The following is a 9,349-nucleotide window of genomic DNA, read 5'->3' on the forward strand; positions in this document are numbered from 1 at the left end:
TGTGGTTGCTGGGATTTGAACTCTGGACCTTCAGAAGAGCAGTCGGGTGCTCTTACCCACTGAGCCATCTCACCAGCCCCTCAGGGTCTCTTTTTAAAAATTATTTCTTTTATTTATTTTCAATTTCATGTGCATTGGTGTTTTGCCTGCATGTATGTCTCTATGAGGGTGTTGGATCACCTGTAACTAGAGTTGTAGACAGTTGTGAACTGCCATGTGGGTGCTAGTAACTGGACCTAAGTCCTCTGGAAGAGCAGCCAAAGCTCTTGGCCATTGAGCCATCCCTGGGCAAGGTCTCTTTATGTAACCTGAGCTGTCCTAGAAATCACTATATAGACCAGGCTGACCTTGAACTCAGAGATCTGCCCGCCTCTGCCTCCCCAGTGCTAAGATGAGTGCTGCATCTGACCGACTCTGATTCTGCTTTCCCCGTTTATTCTGTCTTCTTTTGCTCCCCTCCTATTCTTTCTTGTCTCCCTCTTTACTACTCCTTCTCCATCTCCTCCCTCTCCCCTTGCTCTCCTCTCCCTCCTCTCTTCTGGCTCTCTCTCTTTCCCTTGCTGAGCTGTGGCCCTAGGCATCTTCATCTTCCCTGTACGCTATCTTGTTCTCATGTGAGTAGCTGAGCTAGGAGACAGTGCACCACACAGACCAGGACAAGGCCCTGTAGGACACGGTCCTGTTCCAGTGCTTTGAGGCGGCCCTTTGCTTATCTGACCTGTGCTGTGAAGACACTTCCCAGGTGAGCCCTCCTCTTTTGTCTCAGGCCACAGGCTGGGGTCACATAAGCAGGAAAGTCCAAAAGGAGCAGCTGTGCTGTGGTGGCTGAGGAAGCCCTCCTAGAGCAACAGTTCTCAACCTAGAGGTCGAGACCCTTTGGGGGTCAAATAACCCTTTCACAGGGTTGCCTAGGGCCATCAGAAAACACAGATGTTTGTATCACATTTCATGACAGTAGTAAGATAATAATAGTAATGAAAGAAAGGCTGCAGCATTAGGAAGACTAAGAGCACTGTCCTAGAGGGACCTTAGCAATGGACCCCAGGGTTACCATTGCTGCCATGAAACACCATGACCAAAGCAACCTGGGGAGAAGAGGGTTTATTCAGCTTACCCTTACATCTCACCATTTATCAACAAAGGAAGTCAGGACAAGAACTCAAGCAGGACAGGATCCTGGAGGCAGAAACTGATGCAGAAGCAATGGAGTGGTGCTGCTTACTGGCTTGCTCCTCCTGGCTTGCTCAGCCTGCTTTCTTATAGAACCCGGAACCAACCAGAATGGGCTAGGCCCTCCCCCATTAATCACTAATTAAGACAATGCCCTACAGGCTCATCTAAGCCCAATCTTATGGAGTCATTGTCTCAGCTGAGGCTCCCTCCTCCCTGATGACCCCAGCTTGGGACAAGTTGACATAAAACTAGCCAGCACACAGATCACATCTTAGTCAAACCTTCTCTCAAGCTTCAGTGGAGTATTCCTCAGCCACGGGACAGGCTGCACAATAGGGCAGGAGGCCAACTGGAGCATCTCCACCCATAATCAGGACAGGCACCGACCTCAGCTGGCCACATGTGGTCCTTCCATCTCACAACAGCTTCTGAAGAGAGCTACCATTAGTCCTGCTTTGCAAAAGAGGAAACTAAGACCCCAACAAGCCATAGTGACTGCAATGGACTTATGGAGACCAAATGAGGCCAAACCAGGGCCCATCTCTAAGGCTCTCAGTGAGAGTGGCCTCAGCAATCTCAGGTGAGTGGTCTGGGGACAGGCTTGGCTGGCCCTCGGCACAGGTGTCTGTGTGGCCCGAGTGGCCGATGGCTTGCAGGTGGCACTGATTGAAAGTGAGTAGGAGGTGTGAGGACCACAAAAACTTCACCACAAAAAAGAATTGTCACGGTCGGGACCGCCTGGGCCCTGGCCTACCTTTACATCTCTCTCTTGTGCTGTTTCTCACCACAACAGAAACTGCTTATCTGCAGGTGCGTAGCTATTCTAGGAGAATGAACGGTGTGTGGCTTCCTATTAGTGTTCAGAGGATCAGTCACACCACCGAGGCCTGCGGTCCCACGGCTCTGGCCCCGCCCAGCACCGGAAGCCTGCAGCTCCCTGGGCTGGAAGCTGATGTTTAGGGCCAGCCTGCAGCCACACTGGCCCTTTCCCCTCCTGCCAAATGGGGCCAAACCGCCCAGCCTGATGGGGGTTTTTAGTTTTCAAATGACATTCTAGTTGGCTACATATATCGGGGCACGGCAGAGCAGGATACGTGGGGCAGTTTAACAGTTTGCTGTCCATAGATATCTTGTCACGGGTCATGACCTTGACCACCTCAGCACCCCAGGACTGGGACAAAGAAGTCATGTCATTGTGGCATCACCAAACATCCAGAGAACCAGGAGCTCTTTGCCTGAGAAGGCCTTGAAGTGCAGGCGGCTGACACAGGGGCACACCTGACAGGCAAGGGTGAGGAAGGCAGCTGGCAGCCTACACCAGCAGGGGAGCAGCTGCTAGCATGCCTATGTAGACAACACAGCCTTTAAAATTATTTCTCTTATTTTTTGAGACTATAATACCCCTTCTTTTTTTTATTTCAAATTCATTGCCTCTCTCTCTCTCTCTCTCTCTCTCTCTCTCTCTCTCTCTCTCTCTCTCTCTCTCTCTCTCTGGTTTGGTTTTTTGAGACAGGGTTTCTCTGTATAGCCCTGGCTGTCCTGGAACTCTCTTTGTAGACCAGGCTGGCCTCGAACTCAGAAATCCACCTGCCTCTGCCTCCCGAGTGCTGGGATTAAAGGCGTGTGCCACCATGCCCGGCTCATTGCCTCTCTTTTGCATAAATTATCACTCTGTGTGTGTGTGTGTGTGTGTGTGTGTGTGTATACCTAGATACATAAATACAACCTGTTCAGCTTGTAGAATGCTACTTGTCTGTATGTTTTAAGGGCTGAGCGCTTTTAACTCTTCCTGTAGTCTCAGCTGGCCGCAGATGGGGCAGGCACGAATACCGAACAGCTCCAAATGGGGCTGCGGTGATGGCGCAGACCCCAGAATGCCTGCCTCACAAGCTGCAGGACCTAAGTTTGGATCTCCAGCACTCCGCCAGTGGTCTCAGTGCTGAGGAGGCAGAGGCAGGAGCATCCCTGGGAATTTCTAGTCCGCCAGTGTAGTGAAATCGGTGAGCTCTGGGTTTTGTAGGAATACCTTCCTCAGACATCGAAATGCAGAGCAATTGAGAAAGAGTTTTCACGCTGCCTTCTGCCTTCTAATACATGCACTCCTACATGCACAGAAAGAGACAGAGGACAAGACCTTGTCACCTGACTGGAAATGTCATGGACATATGGGTCCTAATGGGAAGTGGGGCTTGCGGGGAGGGGGTTGTGGTTTTTTCTTTTGTTTTTGTTTATTTGTTTTATGCTTGTTTGTTTGTTTGTTTGTTGTTTTTCAAGACAGGGTTTCTCTGTGTAGTTCTCACTGTCCTAGAACTTACTCTATAGACCAGGCTGACCCCAAACTCAGAGATCAACAAGAACCATTCTGCAGAGGGTGCCATTAAAGATGCCACTCAGCCGCAGACAGGACAGAAATCTGAGAAACATTGACTTTAACAGGGAGGAAGTGTGTTCGTCTTATTTGACAGGAGCCTAGGACATTAGTGGGTTAAAGAGACTGTGCAGCACAAGAGACTAAAGCAGGAGGATGGCCATGAGTTGAAGCCAACCTGGGCCACTTAGTTCTTCACCGGCTTGCGCTATCAGAACTTATCCCAGAAAGAAACAAAAACAAAACCATGGCTCTAGAGAGTCTGTACTGCTCTTCTGAGGACCTGAGTTCCCAGCACTCATGTCAGGCCCTTACAACAGCCTGTAAGTCCAGCTTCAGGGAGCCCAATGCCTCTGACCCACACGGGCTCATCCACACACAGACACACTTAAAAATAAGACTTAAAGAAAACAAAACAAAACAAAACAAAACAAAACAAAACAAAACAAAACAGGCTGGAGAGATGACTCAGTGGTTAAGAGCACTGACTGCTCTTCCAGAGGTGTTGAGTTCAAATCCCAGCAACCACATGGTGGCTCACAACTGTCTGTAATGGGATCCGATGCCCTCTTCTGGTGTGTCTGAAGACAGGGACAGTGTAGTCATATAAATAAAATAAATAAATTGTTAAAAACAAACTTAATCCATCTCTCTTTAAAACAAACAAACAGAAACCAAACTAGCAGGGCATGATAGCAAAGGCCTTTCTTTGATGCCGGCACTTAGGAGACAGAGATCTCTGTGAATCTGACAGCTTGGCCTATACATTGAGTTCTAGGCCAGTCAGGTCTCCGTAGTGAGATCCATTCTGTTTCAAACCAAACAAAATCAATAATATAAAACACACCAAAAAAGACAAAAATGGAAGCGTTACAAAGGCAGAGGAACTCAGCCAACTAGTGACCCTGAGCCTGTTAGGGTGTAGCCCAGTCCTCGGTTGGCTTTGCTAGGGTTTAAAATGTCTTTCATGGAGATTTATGAACACTGTGAATCTCAGGCACTGCACAGCAGACAGTGACCACGGGGGCAGCCTGACCCGGGTTGGATCCTCAGGTGGCACTGACTCTGCTGACATGAGCTGTGGCCGGGAGCTGCTCAGTCATGTGGGCATGGTGGGCACCCAGACCCCATGCCATGTTCCCACGGGGAGACAGGAAGCCACGGTGGTTGGGGTGCTAACAAGAGTTTGGGCAGGTAGAGTAGGCAGAGGCGGGCAGGCTGCGGCAGCTGCCTGCTGTGGGGCCCACATGCCTCCTCCACTCCCTTTCTGCAAAATTGCTGTCCCGTGCAGAAAAGAAAAAGGATGCCTGAGACATGCTTCTCCCCAGCCCCTGCCCCCCGGTTGTTGTATACAAAGGCTGTGGTTTTTTTTGACCCACAGGTGGTTGTGGTTTGAGTAGAGTCCTTGGCCAAATGGGAGGCTCTGTCCTGGGGGTGAGGGATGGCAGGGCAGGGCTCAAGCTGGCAGCTAAACTGCAGAGAAGTAAGTCCGGTGTGCCTGGACCTAGTCTACACCTCTCCTCCACCTCTCCTCCTCCACCCCTACCCAGCAGGCCTTGCTCCACCCGCACCCCCCCCCTGCCCCCAACTAGTTCTTTCCTGTCTGGAATAGCCCAGAGTAGGACACAGAATTCCAAGAGGTCACACCACCAAGCATTCCCTTCTGCCATCAGACAGCCCACTGAGGCAAGCATCCCTTGTGGACCCTGGACGGTTCTCTGCGAGGGGAAGCCTCAGCCTTCTTCCTTGCAAAGTTGCCTCCCTCAGGTAGATCAACCTTACACCTTCCGACGACAAGCTGTGGTCAGTCACATGAGGCCCCAGGGCTGCTGGCCACATAGCCTTCCTTCTGGGCTGCTATGTGGACCGCCCAGGGCTGTTCTCTCCATTGTTCAAGCAAACCTTTCCCAGTCTGGGTGTGAGGGGAGCCCAGGGGTGAAGAGCCCCTGGGGTTCAGCCTACCCTGATGCTCTCTGTCAGAAGATGTCAAACCTCCTTCTGAGCTTCAGCTTCTAGCAGCAAAACCAGAGACAAGGGCAGCGTCTTGCCTCACTCCGTGCGGGCGCACAACACGCTCACCCATCTCGTACAATAGCAGTAACAACAGTCAAGGAGAACTGTGGGACCATGGGAAAGGTGAGCAGAGGGTGTTTTACAGGATGGGACATGTCTCAGAGGAGGTGAAGTGTGGACAGAATCATCCCTGAGCAGGTAGAGAGAGCACAGCCAGACAAAGAGTCTGAAGTGCAAAGAGCCTGAGGTTATCTTTCAAGGGTCACGAAGACCTGGGTGTCTGGGATAGAAGCAGGAGCAGGTCACGGAACAGAGATGGCTCAAGGAAAGAGGGGGTCAGGGCTCATGGTAGGGCTGGGGCTGGGGCCAAGCAGGTTGACAAGGGATGTGTTCTGAAGACTGAGCTATAGTGCATGCTTATGAATGACCAGTCATGGGGCATGATGGGAAAGGGGCACCTGTACAGGCTGAGGGCAAGTGTGCAAGCTCGAGACCCTGAGTTAAAATCCCCAGAACCCAAGTAAAGAGCCAGGCATTGCCAACAGGGCCTATAACCCCAGTGTGTGGAGGGCAGAGGCAGGGTGTCCCTGCAGATCACCAGCTGCCAGGCTAGCACAGATCAGTGAGAAACTCTGACCAGGGGACAAAGCGGTGACATCCTTCTCTAGTCTCTGTGTGCTCATAGTCACCCCTCACGTGTGTGCTGCACACACCTCACACAAACATACAAAATAAATAAACAATAAAGGAAGCAATCGGACAACTAGTAGATTTTATTCTAAGAGGTATAACAAGGACTTCAGAGGACAAAAAAGGTAAGACAGTCCCTCAGAACTGCTGCGCACAGGACCACCTTCTGCAGCAACTGTTACTGTCAGTGAGACAGAAGATGGTACAGCATGACGTGAGTCTCTGATATACCCACAGGATACAGCAGATAGACTCAGCATCCTGGTGATGTCAGGGCTGGCCGGACCTTCCTGGGGTCTGGGAGGCTCCTGCAGGATGTGGAGATAGGAGATAATACCTTTTGTTCTAGAAATTACTAAAGGATAAAGTTTCCTTATTACCCAAGAGCAGAGCCATGCCTGCTGAGACTAAAGGCAGAACAATACAGAGGCTACCAAAGCCAGATGAACAGGAACAGGCCCAGCACTTGGCTGCCATGGAGGCCGTCCTGTGGGACGAGCAGAAGGGTGCCTGGTTCGACTACGACTTGGAAAAGGGGAAGAAGAACCTGGAGTTTTATCCCTCCAACCTCACCCCACTCTGGGCTGGCTGCTTCTCAGACCCTAGTGTTGCTGACAGGGCTCTGAAGTACTTGGAGGTGAGGGGACAGTGGGCAGGCGGGCTGGCTTGGCATCCTGGAGGCAGGACTCTCCCTTCCCTGCAAGTCTCACTGAGGCCCCTGGGAGTGGCTGTGAGGCAGGATGGGAAGGGTCAGGAGGGACAGACCTGCCTTCCCTGAGGGCACTGGGTCGTTGGCTCCTGCTTCAGTCATCGCTCACGGTCACATCAATGTCTGGAACCTTCTAGGACAGCAAGATCTTGACCTACCAGAATAGCCTCTCTCTAGCTGTGGGATTTCCTGAATGTCTGGGGCCCTTCTGCAGGATCAGTCATTAGAAGTATGGAGGCAGGCAGAGGGCATTCACCAGGGCCTGGCCAGGGGTGTAGGGACAGTCATGCTTGGACTGCGAGTCACGAACGAGAATCCAGGGCTCCTTATCCTCTTCCTGGCTGCTCTGCTCTATTGGGAACCCCTGAGCGACACACCAACCTTCACCTGTCCAGGCAATAGACATTTCCAACACTCTTCTCCCTTTGTAAGACCCAAAGTTAACCTGTAAGCCCCCCCACCCCCACCCCCTGCCCCAAGGACCAGGTAACTTCCTGGAATGCTGGGAGCTGTAGTTCTTAATAACAACGTCATATGGGGAAACACGATGGCCATAGGGGTTTGTCCTTAAGAAGCCCCTACAATCCTGTGTCATCACCATTTGCTGGGAATTCCAGAGGGTGGTCCTGGTCAGTATTTAATTAAAGCTTACTTCAAATTTGTCTCAAAAATTGTGAAACTGGTTTTTCTTTTGCAAATCTTGGGATTAACACCTCCCTCCAACCTGAAGCCCTGGATTAAGGGTCTGTGGGTGCACGGTTCCAGATAAGACGTCTGAGGGCCCTCCTTGGCGAGAGTCAGCTCCTCTCAGGGTGGGCACTTTGGATATTCAGCTCCTGGCTGGAGTAGGGTCTAAGGCTTAATTCAGTCAGTTTCTTCCAGACCTGGGAGGTGGCTTTGAGCTGTCCTAGAATTGGATCAAAACTAACTTTTTCATTTATTCATAAAAGTCAGCAGTGTATAATGTCATCCCTCAGGGGCATCTCTGTCCGGAGCCTTCTTCCCCAGGCCAGGCTGTGTCAATCTCTGAGCAGCACATTCAGGGCTGTGGCGGCCCCCAGTGGCCACTCCTGGGCTTAGCTGCAGGCCGGTATAGCTCTCCATGGCCCTATGTGATGATGGTGGGCCCAACCTACAACTCATCTTTTATATGTATATGTGCGTACACTCATGTCTCGCTCCCCGGCAACCTCAGGAAAGTCTGGAGCCAGTGTGTCCCTCCTCCTCCATGTCAGGATTTGACAGGCCCATTCTTGTCCAGGCCTTGTGCTGTGTGTTCCACTGTGACAGCAGTCCACCTCATTGTCCGCTCTTACATTCTGCCCTCTCTTCCCTGCTGTTTCTCAAGCCTTAGCACACTGGTGACACAGATGTGCCAGTTATGGCTGAGTGTTCTCAGAATAAATAAATGGCCATTCATTCTGAGTCCACAGTTACTGCTGCCCCGAATGTAAGCTTCTCTAGGCTGACTGGTGGCGCCTTTTAATCCCATCACTTTGGTGGCAGAGACAGGTAGGTCTCTTGAGTGTAAAGCCAGCCCAGTCTATAAAGCAAGTTTCAGGGCTGCCAAAGCTAGAGAGAGAGACCTTGTCTCAAAACAAACAACAGAAGCTTTTCTGGCAGAACACAGTGAGAGATAAGCATTGATATTTCAAGGGCCGTTTCTTGACCACATCACATCCATTCAGCAAAACAACTTGAGCTCCTACATCAGGGCCTGTCACTTCCCCGGCCCAGGGATTTAGACCAGGTTTAAAGTGTCAGACATGAATTCCTTCCTGGGTCACAGGCCTCAGGTCTAATCAGAAAGCCGTTGGCTACCCCTATGTCATATTGGCATAACACCTTCCCAAACTACAAAGTCTAGCTAGCAGTGAGGAAGCTGCCAGACCAATTTACTGGGGGAAGGGGAGCCCTCCCTAATACAGTGGGTCTCCTTGTCCTCAGTATGACATTGTAACAGTGGATAGCAGGCAGATGAAAGGAATATGGCATTCAGGAGCAGGCCATGGTGAATGTTTGGATTTCTGTCCCTCAGAACATACATGGCCTTTTGAGGTGTCAGGGTATAAGGTATGGGGACCCACAGGAAAATCCTGAATGCCAATCACTGGTGCACCCAGAGCTAGGTGGAACCACAGTTCATGGAGAGAGGATCCCTCAATTCAAGGTTTGAGGCCCTCAGGAGTCTGGCCTCACTGCCTGGCCTCTCTCCAGGAGGAGTTTAGCCAGGCCAATTAGTGGCCTTAGTATTCCTGGATGACTGTGGTGACTGCTCATGTCGGGGACCCAGCTGGTTCTCCTGGCCTGCACTACCTGAAGTCTACTTTCTGCTAAGCTTCCTGCTGTGGAAAGCCGCTCCCACATTCGCCATTACAAGATGGCACATGAGCTGG

Source organism: Mus caroli, chromosome 9 (genome assembly GCF_900094665.2).
Source record: "Mus caroli chromosome 9, CAROLI_EIJ_v1.1, whole genome shotgun sequence".
Classification (NCBI taxonomy): domain Eukaryota; kingdom Metazoa; phylum Chordata; class Mammalia; order Rodentia; family Muridae; genus Mus; species Mus caroli.